Consider the following 26,821-nt stretch of genomic DNA (forward strand, 5'->3'; position numbering starts at 1 on the left):
CCAGGAGATCAAGTCTTTAAAGGTGTTATGGCATCTATTTAAAGTTCTATTAAAACAATTCTCAAATGAGGGATGGCTTTTATTCCCTTAAAAAAAACAGGCAGTGAGAATACATAGCAATTAGTAGAGGTCAATGACAATGCTTAAAATGACCACTCAGTTTTAAAATTGTTTTGGTTTCTAGTCATACCAAGTTTATGGAATGCTGGTTTGAGAAAGAATCAGAAGGAACAAAGTTTTCAAAACACTACAGGGTTAGTGGAGAGCATGAAAGTGAAAGTAATCCTCAGAAATTGCCTCCAGATGATTATCCCCAGGTCAGTAAATACTATTGCTCCGATAAAAATCCTCCTGCCACACAAGGACTTCAAAAGGCGATGTGGAGGAGAAGACACTGGTGATTATATCCACTCCAGCTCTGCGTGGGCTGCTAATAGTGACCCTGATACCCGCAGGCGTCACGTGTATTATTGCAGACAAAGAGCTGAAACCTTTTCCCTTCTCATCTCTTAGAAGTAAAACAGGAAAATTGTGGGGTTTTTTTTAAAAAAATAAACATAATTTTTAAGTGCAAAATTCAAGTGTTCCACTTGAATCAGGTCATAAAAAAGACTTTCGTGTCAGTTGTAACTCTGTGACAAGTAAGTTCAGTTTCAATCTTCAATATAATATATATTTTAACTTAAACTAGCAAAATATAATATGTCCTTTAGGATTGTATTTATCAACAAATAATGATTTTCCTTGCACAATTAATTTACAGTTACCTGAGAGCACGAGCCATACTCACTGGGAGAAAGTCAAAACTTATTTTTATGTACTCCTGATACTATTGAACTTTTATGTTAGAAATATCTGTGCAAATATATATATATATATATATGAAATAAAATACTTTACTTGAGATAACTATTATCACAGTCCAATAAAATAAAAATAATGAAAAATATTCTTAGGAGGCTTTACTGGATTATGTAATACATTAGATTGAAAAGTGCTCTGGCAAATGACCAAAGTTGGAGATACTGATAAGGTTGATGGGAAACCAATGGAAATAAAGGTAGATCCCAGAGCACATGATGCAACATCCACTGGAGGAAAGTGTGATATCAGAAAATGTCACTGACCTCCTGCTTTAGAATAGATTTAAATTACACAGTTTTTTTTCAATAAGTTTCCAACTGACTTTTTGTCCTTCTCTCTGGGCCAAAGAGGCAGCGAGCGGAAAAGGTACCTAGAATTCATGCTGTTTACATACATGTTGAGCAGATAAAGTTATTTTTTCTTACCCTTATTGTTAAAGATGGCCGAGGTCCTCACTTGATATAGCTAGTTGCCCTTCTTGCTTGGAAGGGGCGTGGTTATGCTAATATGTGTTGGGGGAGGGCTATTGAGCCAAAAGGTTTTAAACAGAGGAGCTAAGTGACCATATACTTGTAGGGAGGAGGAGCCCAGGCTGGAGCAGGACAGAGAAGCCATGTAGAGGAGGCAACCAAAATGGCTAAATAAGGAAGGAAAAGCCAGTTCCTGGAGGAGAAGGAGATGGGGAACAGAGGTGAGGTCTGATTCTAGGAAGCCTTTGATTCTAGGAAAACTCAAATGAGTCAGTAGCTTTGTGAGTGCTGAATGAGTGGGTTTTGGAGCCCAGTGTGTATTTTTACTCACTTGCCAAGTGTGAGTCTAGAGTAAAGAAAAATGAACCACTAGTTTTCAGCTCTGTTGATTCCTTGCCATCTGTCTGAATCAAACCTGAACCTATGTTGGCCAGGCGGCTTTGATGGTAGCTGCGGTTACTGGCCGTACAATACACCACTGGGATGACATCTGACAAAGGTTGTTCTTTATGGGAGAAATTTGCACCACCAAAAGGAAATCTCTGCATTATCTGGACCAGGAAACCTGCAGCATATCTGGAAGCTGATGTTTTTAAATATGGGTTTTGTTATCATTCAGAAGTAGTAAGGCCAACAGATCAGGAAATGAATACCAATGAAAAAATAGTTTCTTATAGCTCTCAAAAAGAAGGGCATCTGATGCGATGCAGGGTCACATGGGGAAGCACCAGGGCCAGTCAGAGGACAGAAGGAACAGAAGAAAATCACAAGCAAGAACTTTTATTGTGGTTTCTGGAGGAAGAAAACGGGCAAGGCTGGGTAAACAGGTTTAGGATTGGCTGTCTTGAATAATTTCAATGGAATCTGGGGTTTAAGGAGTGTCTCTAGATGTCTGGAACCTGCCCCTTCTGTGATTAGTTAGGGTGGGGAAATAGTGGCCTGGAGTGTGAAGGGTTTAATAAAGAAGATAGTGGTGGAGGTGTGGTGGTTGTGGTGTTCTGAATGAGTTCTGAATTGGTTGGTTTGCATATGAAAGGTGCACTCACTGGTGAGTCCTTGACTGTCTCTAGAAGTTGATTAGCTCTGGGAAGGACAGTCTCTCCTACTCAGCAAGGCTCAGAAATACAAGCAAGCATAAGAAATACGAAAAACATTTTTAAAATTTTATTTATTCATGTTAGAGAGGAGAGAGAAGGAGAGAGGGAAGCAGGGGAGGAGCAGGAAACATCAACTCCCATATGTGCCTTGACCAGGCAAGCCTGGGGTTTCAAATTGGCAACCTCAGCATTCTGGGTTGATTCTTTATCCACTGGACCACCACAGGTCAGGCCCTATAGAAAATAAAAAAGACATGATTTGCATAATCATGTACAGAGTACAACTGGACACTTTAAAGTCAATGAATAAATGTTAAATGTGGTGACTTGTAACTGACTATCATGTCACATGGGAGGGAAAGAAAGGCAGGTGGAGGCAGATCATGTGCAATCCATTAATTACTTCGTTCTTTTCCCAAATGCATATTAAGCTGTGAGACTGTCAGGAAACTACTTTCTTTAATAACATGGAACTCAGAACTCCTTAGTCAAATATGGGGAGAGATTGTACTGGCCAGAAAAGGAGGCTAGGCCACTCAGTGCCAATCCCGATCTCTCTCTCTAAGATTCATGTTCTACATAGTATTTTTGGCTGAAAATTTCTGCTACCACCATGTTAAATTCAATGGATTGGTTTTCCTTTAATAATCTGGCACATGTGTGCTGCTCTCTATAATTGACTGCACAGCTGGAATGTTCAAAAAAAACTTCTCAAGGCAAGGACAGAGCAAAAGCAAAAATAACAAACAGGCAGTATCTTATTTTTGACTTACAAAATGGAGATCACTCATCTTTAGCTTGTGATACACTTCATGGGTCCCCTTCTGTTCAGAGCCCAGGTTGTGCCCAATGCCAAAGATTGTTTCTAACTAACAATATCCAGGAGTGAACTCCTAGACATTCAACTTTTTCAGAATAAAGACCAAGGAAAAAAGCATACATAGGTGTAAAGCCAGTAGCCGCAGACACCATCACACCTGCCTGGCCCATGCAGGTTTGCATTAGATTCGGACAGATGGTAATAAAACAACAGAGCCAAGAACTGGTGGGCCATTAGCTTTAATCCTAGCTTGCACCCGACGGGCAAGTAAAAACACACACTGGGCTCCAAAACCCAATCATTCAGCGCTCGCAAAGCTGTTGACTTATCCGAGTTTTCCCAGAATCAAAGGTTTCTAGCTCACCAGCCTTATTCATCTCTGTTCCCCATCTCCTTCTCTCGGCACAAACTCTGCACTAACTGGCTTCTCCTTCAGCACTCCACCATCTTGGCTGCCTTTCCTCTCCTCCACATGGCCTTTCTCTGCTCTCTTCTCTAATGCTAATCTCAGGAACTGAGAGAGAGCAAGCTCCTGGTCTTCCTCATTTTATAGTGTAGAAATCCAAACCTTTAATCCAATATACAAACAAGGAAGTCTCTGATACAAAGTCACTTATCTGAGGCATAATGGGATTCCTCATGAGAGTGCACCACTCACATCATGCAATCAGTCAAGGGTGTGGGGAAAAGCTAAGTCTTAAAATTAAGCCTAAGGCTATAACCACCCGGCCTGCTTACAGACTGTCCCCCACACACAATACAAACTATAAGCGAGCAAACATATATATCATATTTACAAACTTATTTGACCATCAATAGGCTCTTCCATCTATCTCAACAATAGTCTCCCAATTCCTGTTTCCAGTCTTTATCTGGTTGAATGACCTTATCTTTAAGAAGATTCTTCACTGAAAAAGGTTTCACTACACCCGTGTAGGACTCACCAGAACAAATGTATCTCAGTGACACATAAAAACTCAGTTTGTGGTACTCATTTTCAAAAATAGAAACGAATACAAACTTCACCCTTATTGAGAGACATATAGCTAATCAGGTCTTTCTGTGGTGAAGAAGAATTAGTGGTGGGTTCAGTGACAAGAGCACTCAATGTGCTCTGAGGTCTTCCTTGAAAATAACAGCTGAAAACTAATATTTACAATATAAAACTCACTGCCTCTTAATACAAAGTTTAGGTAGGTTTAAGAACAGGTGTATCACTTGAATGACATCACCATGCACCATTATTTCTTTTAAAAAATGGTCAAAAGGATGATAAAGAGTGTAAGGAACATCTTGAAGTGGCCTATTGATGGAGAGTATCCACCAGACTGGCCAGATTTCTCATTTCTCACTAGATGGGGAACAGAGGCAGTGTGTCTCGTCAAATTGTTCATCAGCTGATGCCTTAAATTGAACACTTTCCCAACAATGATGAAGTTAAAACAGTCTGAGTGCTGCTGTCTGTTTTTAATCCTTGCTCAAATTTACTAGCAGACTGGCCCAGAACCTAAGAGTTGGGTTTCTGACAGTATAATTGAGTTCAAAAGGCGCTGTGTCATAAAAAAAAGTCAGAGAGTAAATGGGACCGTGTGGCATCACCATATTGACCAATGGCAAAGAGTTCCCTCATGGATGCACTAGTGCAGAATAGAAAATGGTTTCCAGCCTTTCTGAGCCAACAAGTGTTGATGTGGTGATGTTTGCATATATAACCTAGGTATACCCAGATGTTTTAGCCCTGCAGCAAAGGTTAGTTTATGTGCCATTTCCAGTGTTAGCTAAAATCTTTGCCATTTGAAACTACTACTTTAGAAAGCAACAGAGCATTGGTTTTTAGCTAGACCTTCTGAGGATAAACAAAATGAAAAAAAGCACACTTTTTTTTTCTGACTACCAAACTGTAGACAAGGAATCATCTGGTGTTTCCCATTGACAGTTTCAAAAAAGAGTTCTCAAGGCCTTTCAAGAGACATTTAGTTAAAAGAGGTAGGGTACCATGTGACCTGTCTGTTTGAGTTCGGCTATGGTGCGTGATTTGCATCAGGAATAATTTACCTCTGATATAATACCACAGAGAAAACTTTGACCTTCTTAAAGTTTCCTGATCTCTTAGAGCCTTTGTTCTTGATGCAGAAATTAGAGACAATACTTATTTAATAGAAATATTGTGAGAACCGAATGATTTAATGTAAGTAAAGCAGTTTGCACAATTCCTGGCACATATTAAAAATAAATGAGAGATATTATCACCACCATTATTATTATCACTACCCATCACAATTACCATCATCATCTTCACCACCATCATCATTATAACAAACACTGTATAATCACTACTACCATCATCGTCACCATCATTATCGTTATCAACATCATCATTCAAAACAGAATATTTTTAATGAAAGCTTGCTACTCTTTAGTCTGCCTTATTTAATCTAGCTTCAACAGTTCCTTAAACACATCTTTATTTACTTGTTTAAAAATGTTAAACTACCAAGAAAAAAAAGGCATAGTCAATATAATAAAGCCTGCATAGCTGTGCTTATTCATTGTCTAACTTTCCATTCCAAGGTCATTGCTATGATTGAAATGTCTGTGTCCCCCCCAAAAATAGATACATTGAAATCTTAACCCTTCATGTGCTGGTATTAGGAGGTGACATCTTTGGGAGGTGATAAAGTCATGAAGGTGAAGCCCTCATGAATGGGATTAGTGCCCTTATAAAAGAGGTGTGAGAGAGTTCCCTAGCTGAATCTGCCATGTAAAGACACTGAAAAGATGGTGTCTATGAATCAGGATGTAGTTACTCACAAGACAGCAATCTTGAACTTCCCAGCCTCCAGAGCTGTGATAAATTTCTGATGTTTCTAAACCATCATCTGTATGGTTTCTGTTATAGCAAGTTAAGTGGACTAAGACTGTCATATAATACTTTTCTTCTCTATTAAAAATAAGTAAATAGCCTGACCTGGCAGTGGCACAGTGGCTAGAGCTTCAGACTAGGATGCAGAGGACCCAGGTTCGAAACCCTGAAGCCACCGGCTTGAGCGCAGGCTTACCAGCCTGAGTGTGGGGTCACTGGCTTGAGCGTGGAATCATAGACATGACCCCATGGTCACTGGCTTGAAGCTCAAGGTCACTGGCTTGAGCCCAAGGTCGCTGACTTGAGCAAAGGGCCACTCACTCAGCTGTAGCCCCTTGGTCAAGGCACACATGAAAAAGCCTTGAACAACTAAGGTGTAGCAACAAAGAATTGATGCTTTTCATATCCCTTCCTGTCTGTCTGTTCCTATCTGTCCTTCACTCTGTCTCTGTCACTAAATAACTAAATCTCTTCCAGGGCAAGCATATCCCTAGTGTCTTTATATAATGACACTAGTATTAGAGAAATCATGTTCATATGGCAGCTTCTTCCTCATCATTCTTGAATGCCTAATCTATGAACATGGTTTTAGATACCTGCACCCATGCCCACCCTCATCTCTGTTTCTGTGTAAACATTCCATACAAAGTTATAGGCAAACAAAAGCTGTATCAATGGAGACATGACAGTAATATCTTTCTCCCTGAAAAAAATCTTCTAAAATCCAGTGGATGCAGATTGACTTCTGTATAGCTTTTTCTGAACTCTGAAAATATCTGTTTCCTTGTTTTGTTTTGCTTTTTTTTTTTTCAAAGAAATACCTTTTATTTTTTACATTGCATGCTTCCAGTGAATCCCATTGGGGATAATTAAACAAGCAAAAATTGAGGAATGAAAATAATAAAGATCGAAGCAGAAGAGAGTATAGGAATAGATGTTTTGCAGTGTATGAAACTTAAATGCGCCTCACCATGAGGATTCCCACGTATACATCAGCAGCAGCAATGTCATCTTTGTTTAGTATGCTCTCTTATGGCTTCATAAGAGATATCTAAGTCCAAGGGTACAAAAGAGAGCACAGTGAACCTCAAGACTCAGCCTCTCCAGGCTACAGCACCTACTCCATCCCACCTCCCAGAGGCAGCTGGCAGTCATCTTTCCAGCACCTGGCAGAGAGCAAAGATTTAAAAAACCATAGCACATTTAATTGCACTGATCTGCTCCACGCTTTCTCCACTTTGACACTATACATCAAAAACAGCCTGTTCCTTCTGATGGTTACATAGTATTCCAGTGTGGGGATGGATCTTAGCTAATCTTCTTCTGATGAATGTTTATATGGTTTCAGAAATTTCAACTAATTTTCTCATAATGCAAACAGCTTGGTCATTCATTGAACCAGCCTGTATTAGCATGACTTGCATAGGACTTGTAGGATAGTGGGGCTGAAGGGAGTTTTAAGATGCTCTCCTTCAATCTTTCATCTCACTGATGAAACACTAAGCTGTGGAACGCTGTTACGTTCCCAGGGTCAGACAGCTGCTCTAAGATGGCACTTCTGACTTCCTGATCTGCAGCTCAGTATCTTTTCCTTTTTTAAAATCTAATGGATCATATTGACCATCTTGTTACTTCAGCTACTTTTACTCTCCTAGAGTTGGCCATTCTCTGTAATATTTCCAATAATGTGTATACAGTATGTGTATTTACATAAATTTTGAGAAATATTTAATCCATGGATGATAATTTAAAATCTGTTGGCTCATGCTTTGGACCCAGGTTTTTTGATCCATACTACTCTCTCCTTTTGTGTAGCCCTTACATTCCCTCAGTGACCTCCTGAACAAAACGTAAAAGTGACAGGTAAATTATTAAGCTACTAGTGTATGTGTTCTCCCATCTCAGTCTCATTCCCTTTCTGTTCCAAGAAGTGCTTCTGACTCCCTTGCCATGGGAAAGCATGGAGACGCATAGTCAAGAAGATAGAGTGAAGAGGTCCCCCCAAAAGTAAACAGATGGTCGTGATGGGCCCTCTTGATCCCTGGGCCCTGTGGTTGGGGAGGAGCAGAGAGTGAACAGATAACTATGGGTGGTCCTTTGGGGAGTAGGCAGACCCCAGCCCATTCCCTACCCAAGGAAAAACCAACAATGCTGGATTTCAGGATCTCTTATTGGCTTGGTCAATAAAATCTCAGTTTTTACCTGAAGCCCAAATACCAGAGTTTTTTCCTCCTAGTATTAAGGTCTGCTTGAGATGTGTGGGATGATTGCACAGTCCTGCAGGGTGTATCTGTAAACATCCCAGGCATCTCAAGTAGAGCTAAATAGTCATGCTTCTCCTTTCTGCAGCACCCCCATCACAAGGCCCATGGATTAAGAAGGCCTTACTTTATTTATCTATTACTATACAACAAACCACCCCACGACTTAATGGCTTAACATAACAAAAAGTCATTTATTTTGCACACGAATCTGCAATTTAGATTGTTCTCCCCTCTGCTCCTACCAGAGTCAGGAAGACTGGCTTGACTTAGGGCTGGAGAATCTACTTTCAAGGAGGTTCATTCAGGTGGCTGATCAGTTGGCTCTGTTGTTGGTTGGGAGCTCAAGCCATAGGCTAAAATCTCAGCTATAGATGTTCATCAGACATGTTTTTTCAAAGGCTGTGGGGCCCCCTCTCATATCATGGTGTCTAGAATCCAAGAGACTCAGGGAGACTTCACCTTTGAACTTACCAGTGTCACTCTGTCAGGTTCAGAGGGAGGGACATGAACCTCATCACTCAGGGAGGACTGTTAAAGCCACACGGTACACAGAGCTATGTGGGATAAAATGTAGTCCTTGAAAGTACAACCTACCACACCCCCATGACTCAGACTGAAGTTTGTACCTCTTCTCTTTGCATATTCTTAATGTCTTACCACTCCCTCCAAGTGGCATCTGTTTCTAAAGGTAATACTGTGGTCAACCATGACTGTTGAAGTCTTGAATTTAAGTAAAGATATAAACACACTTTGTATAAAACTGTCATTTTATAAGAACCAGTAGCTTGTATCCATGCCTTCTTTTTCTAACCTGAATGGAAGCAGAAACTAACTACTAAGCTCTGGTAAGAATATGATGCTGTTTTAACTTTACCCTGGGGCCCAATTCACAGAATGAATAATCCTAGGGGCCGTTAACCCTTGAGGCTGGTTCATCAACACCAAAACTCTCCTACCCCATCTAAAGCATCTTCTAGTTATGGCCAATGCACTGCAAGGTCTAATTTCCAAGGTGAGGTATGATGGCAATTTTCAAGATAATTGCTCTGGACAAAAAAGAATTTAAGAGGAGGAATCTCTGTAGATACTTGCCTGGCCCTGGGCCTCCCTCCAAGAAATCTGGCCTTGGGTCCTGGGTGCCTAGGAATCTGGCCACAGTGGAATAGATTAATAGATTAGAGTCTAATCATTAGATGATAAGAGAACTCCCAAGTGGTTTGCAGGCTGTCCAGCAGGCCCTAAGGAATTTGCCCAACAGTTGCTCTGTTTATAGGATCCAGTGGAGCTGGTGGTCAGGGGAGGCAGGGGTGGAGTCCAACTTGCATCCAAAGCCTGCAGAGTGACTAACCAAGAGGAGAGAAAATAGAAGCCATTGAGTTAAAAGAAGACTTGAGTATTCCAGACATTCAGTGGGTCAGAAATTACATCCATAGAAAAGTCTAGACATGGGTTCCTTCAAATTGTAATGTGCAAAACATATCACTCAGGAATCCTATCAAAATGCTGATTTTGACTGCATAGTTTTAGGTGGGGCTTGAGACTGTACTTCTAACAAGCTCTCAGATGATCCTAGATGTTGCTGGTTCACAGGCCACACTTTGTAGCAAGGTGCTAGACAAGTAATAATTCTCAGCCTTGGCTGTGTACTAGAGTCACCAGGGATGCATGTGTAACCACAGAACCAGCTCAAAACGGTCCATCCTACTTTACAAGATACTGAATTGCTTTTCAGAGACAATAGACCAAAAACCACAAGTCGTGCAGCCAAAGTATGCACAGCAGAGAGAAATTTAATCTTCAGTTTACCCAGAGGCAGATTTAACGACAGGCGTATCGGGCGCACGCGACCTGGGCCCCGACTTCTGAAGGGCCTCGCAAAATCCTAACTTTAAACATTTTTCTAATGACACCAAGTTTGGTTTCATATGTGCAATTTTAACATTAATAGTACATAATATTTTTTATTTAACATGTGTTTTTATTTTCCTTGTCTCTTTTTTTAAGGGGCTCTATATTTTTCTCTGTATCTGGGGCCTCAACCAACCTTAATCTGCCTCTGAGTTTACCTGAAACCAAAATATCTGAGACAAAACTGGAACTTGAACACTGGAACCCTTTTAGAAGCAAGTGGTTCATTGTGCAGAGAATCGGTTGTTGACACCCCTTATCATAAAAGGCCAAGTTCCAAGGTCCTCCAGTTAAAACTTGCCCCGCCAGTGCTTCTGTGCACTTGTTCCCCCAACCCTTTGAAAAACCCTCCCCAAACCCTGGATCAGGGTTGTTAACTTCTCATTCTCCTGGGTGACGCCGTTCATAATAAAACAGGCAAACTTTCTCTACTGCAATTCTCAGTGTTTAGTGTTCGGCTGTTAGTGCCGGGTGGATGAACTCTTTCTGTCTGATGATATGTGTCAAAATCCAGTGTCCAGGGACTGGCCTTGGGCATCTGTGTCTCAAAGTCCCGGGAGATCACAATTTGCAGCCAAGGTTGAAGTTCCCTGCTGAAAGGGAGGTTAATTGTTGGTTGAGAAGTCAGAGATATTGAACTAACTCCATCTCTGAGTACTGCGAGAGAAGCAGCTGGTGTGTCCATTTCCAAGACATGGCTCAACACTTCTTCTAACTCTTGAACATATGCTCTCGACTGATGACGCATATGCTCCTGTGGTCATCACCATCAGCCCAGGTAGCCCAAGGTTCCTGGCCCTATGGGAGCATTCAGAGAGAATAGCCATGGGAGTGGTTCCTGCCCTTCACCTACAAAGAGTACCAGCTGGAACTGGAGGGTGTCTTTGTTAGCAATTCCAAGTTTCTCGTGAGCAGCTGTGTTAATCCCCACAATTCTGCATCCATTCAATGCACTGATATTTTTACAGAAACATCTTCCTTTCCTGTAAAGCAGGTGAATAAATGCTTTATGCTGTGATGTAAATTTTTATTCTTTTAAGATCCTGCCTAGCATGCAGCTTCATTGTGTCTATTTTCTGACACTTCTCAGCTGAAGAAAGCATCTCACAGCACCAGAGGTCTGGATGGGACCTTTGGGTAGGAATGACAGGGAGGCAATCTGAGCTCATCCTTTGTAATAACCACTTCTTCCACTTGCTGTGTTTGATGCTATAACATCTGGGGCACTGCAGTGACTGCCCTCTCAACATTAGCTAATTCCTAGAGATAGCAAGTGGTTTGCCTGTGAGTTTGTCTTTCACATGCAAACAAACTACCTTCTTTGTGGGGTTCTCTCACACTGGACCATTATCCACCTTCCCCAACCACCCCAGGACCAGGTACCGTGCATCTAGAGATAGCCGGCAGACCCTAGAGACCACAAAATTATTCAAACCAGCCCATCCTAAACCTGCTGACCCTGCCTCCTGGGTTCCTTCCGGTAGAAACTACAGTAAAGGGTCTTGTCTGGGTCCCTTCACCCCCTCTTCTTCCCGACTGACCCTGGTGCTTTCCCGTGTGGCCCTGTGTGTGCAGTGCCTTCTGTTTCTGGGGATCTGTGCAGTGCTGGGATTCAAGTAATTTAACAACCGTTCTCTGCCCTAATGACCGTTTTAAATATTAAAAAAATGATATAACTAAAAGTAGTTTATCATTTCATGCATTTAATACTTAAATAAGAATAGAAGACGTCCGCACGCTTAGATTATGTTATAAGGAAGAGTTTTAAAATATTAATAAAAAATATTAAATAACACCTGACAACAATAAAAGTGTTACTTAAGACACATTTTCCCATAGTGTTTCTTGATTGGTGCCCTCACTTGGAATTTTTTTCACCTGTGGGCGGAATGAACCTTGCCATGGGCACTTAGAATACGCTGTTGCGCAGATGAACGTTAAAAAAGAGTAAGGAATGTAAATTTGTGATTTCCACATTGGGCAGTTGCCCAGGTGCCCACCTTACAGAGAACCCTGATTACAAGTGCCATTTTAACAACCAGTTTGCCGTACTCAACAAAAAATTAGGTATTGGTTCTGCCGAACTGATGCAAACTGGCTCACCACTGGATCTATGAGTAGAAATGTTTAATTTCTTCATGGCAATCTTTTCTGTGTCTTTATATCTTACCATACTTGATTAAAATAAATTTCAAGTACATTTTAAATCATTCCCTGAAAAGAAAATTTAAATAGCTAAAACTCTTTGGAAATGCAACAGGCCTTCATAGATATAGCAGTTCCCAATCTTAAAGATGAGTACTCACATGCCAACAGTCCAGAAATTAAAGTTGGAGAGCCTCTGTGTTGGGGGGAGGGAGGAAGTTAGTGTCTTAGATCAGTAATTTTCAACCTTTTTTGAGCCACGGCACATTTTTTACATTTTCAAAATCCTGGGGCACACCACCTGCCAAAATGACACAAAATGACACTCTAACACAGTACATGTTATACATATAGTTAATAATATAGTTTCTAAATGTATTTATACTCACTTATTGTGAAACCTGGGCCTGTTTCGATGAACACAAAAAGAATATCCTGGCAGGAATGGTAGAAAGACACACACGAAGCTCTTCCTCAACAGTTCTCAGTCTCTCTCTGTTTTTAGTTTTTATCGCAGTCAAGCTTGAGAAGTTCAGCTCACATAGATATGTGGTTGAAAATGGAAGCAATGTCAAAATAACTTTGTTGGCCAGAATGGGGAACTCCTTGGCAACAGATAACCAAAAACTGTCCAAAGGAAGATCAGCAAACTTTAGCTTTAAACCACGGTCTCATTTCAGTTCAATGAGTTCCTCTTGCTCCTTTAAAGTCATGTCCTTTCCAGCAACGGATACTGAGCTATATGGGTCCCTAACCCAGTCAAGGCATTCTGTGAAGGCTGAAGAGAAATAAAATGACAACGTCTTCTCAAGAGTTTTCAAATGTCTGCCAATCACCTCGCACATTGCAGCAGTGTTGCCATCATGCTGTTTCTCTGTGAGCGGGAACATCTCAAGGTTGCCACGCTGCACATGTTGTTGCCAGAGCTGCACCTTTAAATGGAATCCATTCATTTTATCAGTGCTTATAAGCAGGTTTTCATTTTGGCCTTGCATCCATGTGTTCAGTTCATTCAGATAATGAAATATATCAGCCAGGTATGCCAGCTTTGCACACCACTCATCACTTGCAAACAGCTAAACAGCTTTGAGTAATCAGACCTCTCATTTGTCAGAAATACTTTAAGTTCCTCTCGCAACTCATACACACGGGCCAGCACTTTGCCGCACGACAGTCACCGGACCTCTGTGTGGAGCAATAAGATTTTATGTTCCGCTCCCATTTCTTTACACAAAGACGCAAATAAGCGCCATCTCAAAGGTTGCATCTTCACAAAGTTCACTATGCTCACAACATCATTCAACACAGGAGCTAGATCTGCTGATAAGGTCTTTGCAACAAGGGCCTAATGGTGCAAAAAACAGTGCGTAACAATAACATCTGGGTTTCTTTCTTTGACCCTAGTTACAAAGCCTTTGATGTGCCTGACCATGGCTGCGGCTCCATCAGTGCAGACACTTGTGCAGTTTTCCCATGTAAGCCTGCTTTTATCAAGATATTCCGATGGGACCTAAATATTTCCTCTCCTATTGATTTTTCTGGCAGTGCCTTGCAAAATAGGAAGTTTTCTCTAATGGCTTCTCCATCCACAAAACGCACGTTGGCCAAGAGCTGACAATGTCTACTAATATCCGTCAACTCATCAAGTTGCAAGGCAAATTTCTTACTGATGTGCCCCCTTTCCAAAACAACAGTTTCAATGTCTGCAGATATGTCATCAATACGTCTGGCAATTGTGTTATCTGAGAGAGGCACTTTAGCTATCTCTTTGGCCGTGGTAGGGCCAAGCATCTCATTTACAATGGCTTTACAAGCTGGCAGTATTAATGTTTCTGCCACAGTGTGGGACTTTTTTGATTTAGCTACAAGTTCAGCAACAAGGTAGCTAGCTTTGAGGGATCTCTCATTTACCTTTGTGGTTTTTCTCAAAAAAGTTGCCCGTTTCTCATTGTTTGTACGTAAGCGTACAAAATAGTCCATCGGCTTGTTTTGAACGGAAGGGTGTTTCGTTTGGAGATGGTGTTGAAGCTTGCTTGGCACCATGGCGCTATTGGATAGCTTCTCACCACACACCAAGCACAGCGGAGTCGGTGCTGTCTCATCCCCGGTGAAAGTAAATCCAAGTGAAAGATAGCTTCGCTGTATTGCCTTGAGCTCACCTTCTTGTCTTTTTTCTTTTGTCAACCACTCATACTAGGGCCTTCATCTGGATCAGAATTTTGTCCAGGGCCCTGTTCAGCATTTCCATTTTCCCATCTCAAAAACTTCTCCATCACTGTCACTTACTCATCTTGCTGAGATCCCAAACAATCACAAGAGTGAAATATGCCTGGCAGAGGTCCTTTAAATAAATTACATTTATTAAAAAAAAAGTTAAATAAAAAAGGATAACCCCCTCATATATACCGTCCCATGTAACATCCCTCATATACAGTCCCACATAACATTCCCTCATATACAGTCTCACGTAACATCCCCTTATAAATACAGTCCCATGTAACCTCATATATATAGTCCCATGTAACCCCTAATATATACAGTCCCACATAACATTCCCTCATATACAGTCTCACGTAACATCCCCTTATAAATACAGTCCCATGTAACCTCATATATACAGTCCCATGTAACCCCTCATATACAGTCCCACGTAACATCCCCTCATATACAGTCCCACATAACATCCCCTCATATACAATCCCACGTAACATCCCCTCATATACAGTCCCATGTAACCTCATATATACAGTCCCATGTAACCCCTCATATATACAGTCCCATGTATCCCCTCATATATACAGTCCCACTAATAGATACTGGAGCTTTCATCAAGGTTGTGGGTTCAAATCAATTTGACAAATACTCTCTCTATATAGAGATTGGACAAAATCAATTTTAGAAAATGTTGGGTACTTGTGTAACATCATAAGTCCTCAGAGCATCTCTACTGTCAAATTGAGAAGTTTGCTTTCTAGGTAAGAATTCTGATAAATACTAGAGTTCTCCCTGAGGTTGTGGGTTCAAATCCCGTGGTCAGCTGGGTGCAGGGGCCTTGGTTCTGTTTGTTTTGATGGTGTATATAGAGATTTGAGCTCTTTAAGAAGATGATCCTTCAGGAGGCCATATACAATATAGATAACATTGTGATGCATTGTATATCACCCTCTGCAGGGGCCTCTTTTAAAAAGAAAAAGGTCAAATATCTATATACACCATCAGGATAGACATAACTAGCTGAGGCTGAGGCTGAGGCTTCATCTAGTGGTGGCAACATTTACCTCCAGTCCTGACCAGGATTAGAAACTGGGACCATGGGGAGGAGTAGCAGCTTCAACTACTCGCTGGGGCCACACAATGACAAGTGCACGGCAGCCCGAGCAGGGACCTTCCTGGGTGTGGATGAGAGGCGGCCTACTATTGGTTCATCGCTAGTGGTCGGGATGAGTCCTAGAAGGTGATTGGTCAGTGAGCGTTCCCTGTGCCTCCACTCTTCCTGTCACTGATAGCTGGAGGGATTGTGAGGGGAATGTTTATGTTCGGATGGAGGCGGCTGGTGGTGGGCCAGATAAATAGCCTCCGTGGGCCGTATTCGGCACGCGGCCGTAGTTTGGGGACCCATGTTTAATTTCTCCAAGGCACACCTGACCATGTCTCATGGCACACTAGTGTGCCATGGCACACTGGTTGAAAAACACTGTCTTAGATAATATGTGACATTGTTCTCCTTGTGTGGATTAGTCTATAAAATGAGCCTTATTCAGTGTAAGTCTTCTGTAGTGGTACTTATTTCTATACTGGGCTCTTACATTCGGTTTTGTGTGCCAAGCTCTGGTGAGTACCTAGCACATTGCTAATACTTCTAAAAGATTAAGCCTCAACCAAATACAACTATCATGCTTTCCTGTCATGTGCAGCATATAATGTGTCATTTTGTGACTGTTTCTAATGTTCTTTTGTCTGGCGTGCTTGTTTCAAAATATTGGCGGGGCAGGAGGAGTGGAGGAGTCAGTGGGGAAGGGAGGCCAGCGTTAACTAAGCAGGTTAAGTTAACTAGCTTAGGGTTGGGGTTGGGTCCTCTCTCATCTGTAACTACTGTGAAGAGCTTCTTTCTGTTGGTTTCAAAAATCGTTTGCAAAATACAGGACAGGAGCTCCCAGTCAAAGCCACTTGGAAAAGCCAAAGTACAAATAAAAGTAGAATGTCACCAGAGTTTAGAAGCCAGCAGTAGAATTTCATGAGGGTTTCAGAGCTGAGCATTTGGAATAGTAGGGAGGAGATTAGGACAAACAGAGTAGAAACTGGATGAATACATTCCTGTGCAGTTTGTGAAATAACCTCAGTGATGCCTCGGCTGGTGGAAAGTGTATGGTTCCTGAGTGTGTCAGTTTGTCTCAAAGGGTCAACGAAGGCCACGGGAATGCTTTGGGCGCCTGGGAACACGTTCTGAGTGTGCAGAGGCTTGCTGAGGAGTGCTGTCCGGATCAGTACCGCCAGGCGGGCAAGGGAAGCGGTCGGCAGCAGGAGAAGCTGGACGGCGATGTGGTCGCGGCTAAGGCCCCAGCAGATACAAGTAGTTCAGGAACTTCGGTGGTTGTTCAGAGCTGTCCAGAATCCAGGCAAAAAAGCCTGGGCCTTTGAATATCCTTTAGGGATTTGGGTTACTTTCCGGAAGGGACAGAACTTGGAGATGGCAACCTCACTCCTGCCAAACACAGTTCCAGGGAGGCAGCTATAAGCATCACAACACTCAGGACAACCGGAGGGATTTCCTTTCCATAGGGGGATCCGGGTGACGCAACAGCATCTCAGCATCTTGTAGAAATAGCGCATCGGCAGATACCAGTTTCAGAATTGTAGATTTTATAGCCAAAGTCTCTCCTATCATCTTAAGCAATATCAAAACTCCTAAGCTCTGCTGGACAGGGAAAGGGATGGTCCAAAGCTATCAGTGATGCGTCCTCACAGCTACTACGAAGGGCTGCAGAACCGACAGATGGTTGGGACTTGCGGCCGGAGGAGACGTGATTCCATCCGGTCACTGCAGACTCAGCTGAGCTGTGCGGCAGCAGTAGCCGGCACTGCCGTCTGGTTGGGAATGGCTCCCATTAATAGAAAAGCTGGCGGCCTGGGGTGAGCACCTGCAGTGTGTTCACTGGATGCAGTTCATCCTTCCTGGGAATCCTTTACACCATCCCCCATATCTCTCTGACTTAACAGTGATGATTTAAATCAAGATGGGTGGAAGCACCATGAAATTGTCAAATGGAGTTCCTCCGCTGCTGCCCCGCTGGCCCGTGTCCCATCCTCCCCGCACATGCGGACAGACACACACAAGTACAGTACTGTTCTCCCAGAGCCTTCATTTTACAGATCTCCTGCTGAAGTTTCTGACTAATGGTAAGTTATTTGTTCAGAAAGATTTTACGGCGCTCATAAAATGTCAATTACAGTTTTAAAATAACTTGTAGTTTTTCTGTAACATGATGCTGCCATCTTGGTTCCCAGAGGGTATATTAAATTCAAGTAGCAATAACAAATCATTTAAGCAATAAATAAATAACCTGAGACAGAGCGTTGTTAAGAGTTAATAGTCTCCCATACACTCAATAGAGGGTGAGGCTCCACTCAATTAAAGTGACCCCGAGAGGAGGAGGGGCAGGGGCCAAACTGCACCCAGTCGTTTTGTTGAAGGTATTCAACCCGCACACATTCATTTCCTTCTTTATGTTGTCTCTTTTCAGCAGGGAAGGCTCTCTGCAGTCCCTGGGCCCGGAGAACAATTACGGTACAGTCTCAGAGAACAGAAAGAAAACTGGGGTCATAAATATGTTAAATGGTTGCGTGGGTTTAAGTGGCTTTGTAAACGAAACACGGAGGAAACCTCAGACTAATTAATGAATATGAAGCAGTGGGAAAGCTGGGGGCTCTTAGGGGGACAGACTTGTCGTGGGGTGAGGATGCCACATCTGTGTAATTCTTCTCCTCCGGGGAGGTGCACTTATTTATTTTAGAAATCTTTATTTTCAAGATCTCTAAGTGTCTTGACGGAGGATAACCGATAAGGTTAAAATACAAAAACATTTACAAGGTAAATCCTCTTCCACTTGTGGTTTCTCTAGTTAAGTTATAGCCTGGGCTGGAATGAATGGGTTTACGGATATTTGAATAGTGTCCTGGTATTTTGAGAGAGAAACATCACACTTCTTAAAAAGGATGAATTATATACTTTTAATTGAGAATCACAGCTCATTCAAATATATGGACTATTCCTTAGTAAATGGCTTCTAAAAACAAATTTTGTCTGCCTCAACAAAGATTAAGATTTTATGATGTGACTTTTCCATCTGCTCTAAAATATTTCAGTTCTTTTTTTGTGTGGAGAGCTTACTATTTTTTCTTTTTGTTCTTTCATCACCCCCGCCCCATTTATTAGCACAAATAGCTTCTCTCTGTGGGAAGTTAAGGGCTATCTGTCTGTCTCATATGACCCATTTTGAACCCACAACTGACTTCCTGAACTTGCTGTGTGAGGCAAGCCAGGACTGGCACTCTGAAAATGTCCTTGAACTTGGAAAATGCTCACCCTGTAAGGGCCAGCCAGGGTCCCAGGGCCAACAGAGGCCACAGCAGAGATGCAAATGGCAAAGGGGTCGGGAAGAGAAGCATGTGTGTCGCGTGGAGAGACTGAGAAGGGAAAGAGAGGTCGAGATACACAGAGATGGAGAAGAGCTAGAGTCAGAGAAAAGGACTGAGAAGAGAGAAAGAGAGAGGGAGATTGAGACACACAGAGATAGGGAAAGGTTCAGAGGGAGCTGGAGAGAAAGAGTAAGGGGGGGGGAGACTGATGCCTAGAGTGAGGAAGAAGAGGGACAGAGAGAAAGATGAGAAGGAAGAGAGAGAGAGAGAGAGAGAGAGAGAGAGAAAAGGTAGAGGAGAGAAGGATTTAGAGAGGGGTTGGAGTGAGAGAGAGAGAGATATGGAAAAGGTCGAGGGTAGTAAAGGTAGAAAGGCACAAGTGAAACCACAGCGGGACACTGTCATGCCGGTGGCCAAGGCCAGGCAGGTCCACATTGGATTCGGGCAGATGGTAGAAAAACTGCAGAGCAGGAAAGGGTTGGGCCATTCCCTTTATAAAGTCTCACAACGGCCAGACAAGCACACAGGCAGGGGAAACTGCCTCTCAGGCAAACAAACAGCAAAATGGCCCCTCACAGTGGTGCCCAGGCAATCCACGCATCCATAATCCTCCCCACCCCCCAGCACAAGCACCCATACACACATGGTGCTGCCACGTGCTCACACACTAATCAGGCAAAGGGCTTGCAGCCGTAAACCAGCGAGCAAGCCTAATACAGCTGCCCCACAGACACCAAGATAGCAAGAGAAAAACACAAAAACAAAAAACCCTAGAAGCAATAGAATAGTGGCCAGCCCTGGCTTTCTTGTTTAATTGACTAAATGGCCAACCTACTAACAATGTATTAATTGAACCATTTGTCTAATTGAGTTGTTATAATACTAATATAAGCAGGCCAAACTCTTCTATTGGGCTGTTTCAGTGGTCCTAGTTGCAATGATGGGAAAAAAACAACAACAACAAAAAACCTTTCTAAATCTTGTCTATAACCACTCAACCAGCTCATTTTATTTTTATTGCATTTAAAGCTGCAGAATTACCTAATTATAATCCCTTATTGTACTTCATAAGTGACATTTATTATTTAACAAGTTTTATTAAATATCTAAAAGGTATGCCAAAGATAAAGGTTTTATGAAAAGAATACCAAAATGTTTAAGAAACTATAATTGTCCATGAGTTAAGGAAATACTGATTCAGGGTGACATAATAAACACAACAGAAAGTATACAAAGACAAGAACTAAATAGCACAACAAATGTTGCAGGAGAAAACTTGATAATTTTTTTTTTGTATTTTTTCTGAAGCTGGAAATGGGGAGAGACAGTCAGACAGACTCCCGCATGCGCCCAATACTCCTTCACTCACCAATACAAACCGGGATCCACCCAGCACGCCCACCAGGGGGCGACACTCTGCCCACCAGGGGGCGATGCTCTGCCCCTCCAGGGCGTGGCTCTGTTGTGACCAGAGCCACTCTAGCGCCTGGGGCAGAGGCCAAGGAGCCATCCTCAGCGCCCGGGCCATCTTTGCCTCACTGCGGGAGGGGAAGAGAGAGAGAGGAAGGAGAGGGGGAGGGGTGGAGAAGCAGATGGGCGCTTCTCCTGTGTGCCCTGGCCGGGAATCGAACCTGGGACTTCCGCACGCCAAGCCGTCACTCTACCACTGAGCCAACCGGCCAGGGCCCGATAATTTTTCTTAATGAGGGATTCAGATTATAAGTGCTTTGAGATCTGAATATGGAGGACTCTTTGGGAGTTAGCATAACCTTTCATAGTTCAGTCAGGATGGACAACCTGCTTTGGGTCTTCAAGGCCCTCTGATTCCCAACTAGGTAGAAAGAAGAAAGGCCAGTCAGAGACCTCTGATTTGTATATTATCCATTTTCCTTATTTTGTTTATAAGTAACAATGAAAAACATAAATGTAGTCATATGATATAATTTCTGTTTTTTTCCCTAAAATTTCAACTTACTACATCACAAATTCAGAGGCAATTTTACTGGCCAGTGTCATTAGCCACTAAGGATGTTGTTCCATAGAAGAAGCTGGTATTGCAAATTGCTGTTCGGCGAAAAAATGTCAGTAGTCTTAGACACCTCTCTTTTGTCACCATCTGTACAGTCTTGCCTTCTTCATAGAGCAGCCCCTTCCTCTGTCCGACTGGAAAGATGCCCCTCTCTTCTGTGATTTGACAACTCAAATGTGTCTTGGATAGAGAAAGAAAGCAGACCAGTGGTTGCCAGGGATCAGGGCGGGAGGAGAAAATGACTGTAAATGAACAAACACAAGGGCACGATTCAGGTGATGGAAATACTCTGTAAGTTTTGAATGGGGTAATGGCTGCTCGTCTCAAAGTTGACTGAAATCATTGAATTGTACACTTACTATGGGTGAGTTATATGATATTGAAATTCATAAAATTGTTTCTTTTAAGTGTCTACCAAACCAGTGTAGTGATGCAAAGGGGGTCAGGTTATATTTTTTGGATGCAGACACACTGTTTTTATATAGTAAATGTTTAAAACTATTTATCAACCTCATAAAGAAATAGCTGTCTCCAATATTTCATAAAACAAGATATTTTTGTTCTATTTTTCCTAATTTTGGTGGAGATATGAGTATAAAGAAATAGTTTTCAAATATGAGGAAAAAAACATTGTGACCACATGACAACTGGCAATCAATGATTCTTTACTGTGAGGCTACAACAGGGAGGGGTTGAACCTGTGGTGAATTAGTGAGGCAGGCCCCATCTCAAGGGGCCAGCCAGCATGAAACTGCATTGGTTACAACCATGGGAGAATGCCAGCTCGGTGTTGCCAGATTTTCTATTTGTCCAAGAGCATTGTCTAATAACATCTTTCAATTTTTAAAATGTTGGTTCAGACCTTAAAATAAAACACGATCTGTTCCACCAAACAAAATGAGATCAATTCAGTAGATAAGCTGAAAGTTTATCTACTTTACGGTCAGGACCTTACCACTGAGCATTTAATTGTGGATTTCCCACATTTGTTCACTGTTGTTTTATGACAGCTAATTTTGACTTTCTAATTATAGTTTTTGGAGCTATGGGTTGGGATAAGGGGTTGGGGGTTGATAATCATATATGTGCGCATGTGAATGTGTGTGTGCATGTGTGTGCATGTGTGTGCATGTGTATACCCTATTCAAAGAAAGTGTATACCACTTCTTCATAATGCCTCTGTGCTCATATATATTACAAATGCACAGTCAATGTTGTTGACTTTGCTAATATGATCAAATGTTATTTAAATTAACATTTCCTTGAAGGCTAGCTAAAATATGCACGCTACTTCACTCACCAATACAAAGCCTGGGACTCAAACCCAAGTTGAAATAGATGTTACTTTAAATAAGAAAGAATAACTCATCAGATTTTCCTTGGTAACATCTAGTCTATAAGGAAGTAAAAATAACATTTTTTTTAATTGGGTCATCATATTATTTCCAAAATGAAGCAGAGGCTAAATAGATTCTTATCAAATATTGTCCTTTCTTTCTGGGCACATATAAAATGATATTTCCCAATCTCCTTTTCAGTTAGTTGGAGGTCACCTGCCTGCATTCTAGGCAATACAAGGTGAGCAGATATTACTTCCAGGACTGGCCATGGGAATCCCTGAACGAACCTCCACACTCCCTCTATTTCCATGTTACAACATTTGTGGAGGCCACGTGTTGAGGATGGAGTCATTATCAGATGAAAGAAGTCATAGCTTGGAGGAGAGTCGCACAGTAGAGCCATCTGATCTGCATCAGACGGAAACACAAGTGAAAAACATATTTGTGTTAAACCACTATTTAACACAATATTTGAGCATTGTTTGTTATAGCAATCAGTACCACTTATCTAATACATACAATTTGTCTTTTCAGAAATAATCTAGAAAAAAATTGATTGCATGTATAGGTGGTGCAGATCCTACTGATTTAATTAGTAACACCAGATTGCTAAATAACCATATACTTTTTATAGTTAACAAAGCTCCTTTACACAATTATTTCATGCTTATAACACAACCTTGTGAAGGTACAGAATACGGTTTATTACCATTGGTACAAATTAGGAAACAGAGGTGCCGAAAGGGGTCATTTTGGTTCCAAGGGAACATTTGACAATGTCTGCTGACCAGGACCAGCTCAGCAAATGCGCCCTGTGCATTATCATAGGACTGCAGGTTCTAAAGGGTTCCACACCTGGTTTAATGCTGTACTGTCACTTCAATAATTCTGAATCATTTTGTCTTTGAACTTGCATTTCGTAAGTGGGGTCTTACGGGACAAAATAGTATGCCCTTGAACAGAGGAGACACCTGCAACATGTGTAGCTGCCTTTCCTAGCTTTCCTGTTTGCATCTGCAATGCACCATAAGCACAGAATTCTGGTGGGCCAGCAATGAGCTGGATTTCAGCAAGCCTCAAAGGTATTCCAAGTTCAGAGTGTTTTACCTATGACCGAGTAGGCAAAGACATGTACAGCCCCAAGGGCCACACTTCCTCTTTGACCCAGAACTTCCTTTGAGTACAGAAAGAAGAAAGCGGCATTCTAAAAAACACAAATGCCCCAGGAACCCTGTCAGATTCTTTCATCTTCACCTTGCTTCCTTGATAGCCCTCACTTAGTCCTGCAAGTGATAACATAGAAGGAAAGAGAAGAAGCAAATTGCCTATAGTGCTTTTTCCTTTCAGACCTTCCAAACTCAACCGTGAGCTGATGGTAGGGAGCGTGAACAGAATGAGCACATACTTTATGCAGCATATGCACTGTTCTAATGGGAGTGAAATATTAGTGGTATAATTTTGGCAATTCTGCATATGACATAAATGCTCTTTTTTTTTTTTTTTTTTTTTTTAGTTTTATTTTTTTTTTAAATGCTCTTTTTTAATTAAAAAATTTTTTTTTAATTTTTCTTAAGGGAGAAGTAGGGATGCAAAGAGACTCCCACATGCACTCAGACCGGGATTCATCTGGCAAGCCCCCTACTGGGCAGTGCTCTGCCCATTTGGGACTGTTGCTCTGTTGCTCAGCAACCAAGCTATTTTAGCACCTGAGATGAGGCCATGGATCCATTCTCAGCACCCAGGGCCAAATTGCTCCAACTGAGCCATGGCTGCAGGAGGGGAAGAGAGATAGAAAGAGAAGGGAGAGGGGGAGGGGCGAAGAAGCAGATGGTCACTTCTCCTGTGTTCCCTGACTGGGAATCAAACCTAGGATATTCATATGCCAGGCCGATGCCCTACCACTGAACTAATCAGCTGGGGCCATAAATGCTCTTGTATTTGCATTAAAACTAGTACGGTGAATTATAAAGAGAAACACTAAAATTCATGATAATATTTTAAAGTTTTAGTTTTTTTGTTGTTGTTAGAATGACATTAAATAGCAAATTTTAAAAATGCCATGTCAAGCTGAGAAGAGAGACAGTGGAAGACAGGAAAAAGCTATATATTTTATACATTTAAATTCACTTTTCTCTGCTTTTGACTAAGGAACCCACATTTTCATTTTGCACTGGACCCTGAAGAGAGACTAACCTTCCAGTAGTCTTTGTTGTTATCACTGGCCTTGTTATGTGCAATAATTAGACAACTTGTACAACTTACAAGCAACAGGGATCAAGTCAGTGGCTGAACTGGAAACAGTAGTCTAGTCTCTGACCTTCATTACATCATAGATTTATTCTCTCAGATATAATGTGTAGCAGGAAAGACAATTTAGATTGAAAAATTATTTTGCTATTACACTTATGAGGCAGGAATTAGGGAAAGGAAATACTAACTTATGACTTGTACAAGCACTGATATTGGGTACTTTATATTTAATCATTTGTTATAGATGGTTATCATCCATCTCATTTTATAGGTGAGCAATCTGAGGCTCAGTGACGTTAAGTAATTTGTTAAAGTTCATGTTTCTGAAGCATGTTGACTGAGTCCCAAATCAAACTCAGGTCTGCGTGACTCTGACACGTGTGATACAGATGGGTCTTCTCTGTGGTCACCCTTCAGCACTAAGGGCAAGAATTTGACTCCAAAGTGGAATTCCCTTCCCACTCCACATCGGTGAAGAGCCCCTTGTCTCAGACAAACTGGGACACTCTTGAGAGGAAAATAGGGGTTGCTAATCAACACAAGAGACAACAGATATGCTCCTGAAACATGGGGACCTCTGCCGGGCACCTTCCTCCTGGAGAAACCTCATCACAGGGCAAGGGCAGTGTCCTGGTCAGTATCTGCTTCCCCGCAGCGACCACTGACACCTCATTCATATTTAGTTGCGAGAAGAAAGTGATATTGAAAAGTGAGAAGGAGGACCCTGGCCAGTTAGCTTTGTCGATTAGAGCTAAGCAAAGGCTGTGGGTTCGATTGCTGGTCAGGGCACATACAGAAACAAATTGATGTTCCTGCCTCTCTCTCTCTCTCTCTCCCTTTCTCTCTCTCTCAAGTCAATCAATAAAACTTTTTTTGAAAGGTGAGAGGGAGGTAAAAACTGTGAGGTATTTTATAATTCATCATAAAATGAGTACTGGTACCACATTTTTGCTTCAAAAGCATTAGTTACAAAAATTTCAGGAGCAGTCCTGGTAACCTAGAACATACTCATTCTGACAGATCTGAAATGCAACCATTTTTCATTTGCAGAGAGGGCTGTGCCAGGTCCCTCTCATCTCGTAGTGTTTATTTGGTTGTGTACGTGTGACTACCATTGAAGTAAATGCAAAATTTTAAAAAAGGGATTCTGACTTAGCCTCCTGAAGATGTGAAGCTAACATTCTGGGTTTGTGCCATATACATGGTGTGGTAGCTAATTAAATAGGCTAAAATAAAAAAAGCATAGCTCTCAAAACACTTCATGTCTTCCCTTCCTCTTTTTCCTTGTCCTCCTTCTTTTATTCGGCTCCGAATAATAAAATCCATGCAGATTAGACATGCATTGCCAGAAGGAGCTGCAGGAAAAAGGACTACATAGTTCTAGTGGGACAGTAGGTTCAAATTGGGGCAAGAATCCAGCCCACACCATTCGTTCATTTGCACACCCCCTGCTGCTGACATGCTGTTCACCCTCTGGCCCTGGATTTCTCCTGGCACCGGCCAGAATCCAGAGGTAGGGATGTAAACCGGATGGTGGGCACATATATGCGCTTCCATTCATAAAGATCCATGACTGCTAAGACCAAAAAGGTAGGAGAGAGTCCACAGCCCTCTAATCTGGACTATTGTTCATACAGCAGGCCAGTAGCACTTAGATGGCTGGATCTGTGATTTCACGCGTGAGGGACTCCTAGTGCGTGGCCCTGTCTCCATCCGGGGCTGAAGAAGGCCGTGGGTCAGGGACCTACTCTTTTGTCTGAGATCACACGGACCGTTGACAGCAGACCCCTCAGTGCAAGCTTGCTCACTTCTGGAGGCCTGCCAAACCTCACACCAAGAAAACGACGGCATTTAATTAGAAGAGGGAATACCTCGCCTGACATAAAAGAGAAGAGTGAAATGGGAAAAATCAATTCATTGCTATGTAATTGGTGTAAAACACTTTAAATATGTAGAGGTTGTTGTTCAGTTAAAAAAAAAAAAAAAAAAAAAAAAGAGCCCGTTTCTTATTAGAAGCCGCGTAGTTCTCCTGACTGCTTTTGTGCCCTGGTGGCAGCTGAGGGCAACGTGGAAGCGAGAAAGCCATTGCAATAAACCTCTGAGCTTTGCCCCATTAAAAATGTCAGACTAATAAA

The 26,821-nt window shown here is 42.0% G+C and overlaps 1 long non-coding RNA gene across 1 annotated transcript; it reads left to right on the plus strand.

Moving 5' to 3' along the window:
- The first annotated feature begins 1,443 nt into the window (after positions 1-1,443).
- LOC136322834 (uncharacterized) lies at positions 1,444-18,220 on the plus strand. Its single transcript, XR_010728868.1, has 3 exons — positions 1,444-1,555; positions 17,649-17,828; positions 18,173-18,220. It is a non-coding gene; the product is annotated as an uncharacterized lncRNA (long non-coding RNA).
- The last annotated feature ends 8,601 nt before the right edge of the window (positions 18,221-26,821 follow it).

This window comes from Saccopteryx bilineata, chromosome 2, assembly GCF_036850765.1.
Source record: "Saccopteryx bilineata isolate mSacBil1 chromosome 2, mSacBil1_pri_phased_curated, whole genome shotgun sequence".
NCBI classification, from domain to species: domain Eukaryota; kingdom Metazoa; phylum Chordata; class Mammalia; order Chiroptera; family Emballonuridae; genus Saccopteryx; species Saccopteryx bilineata.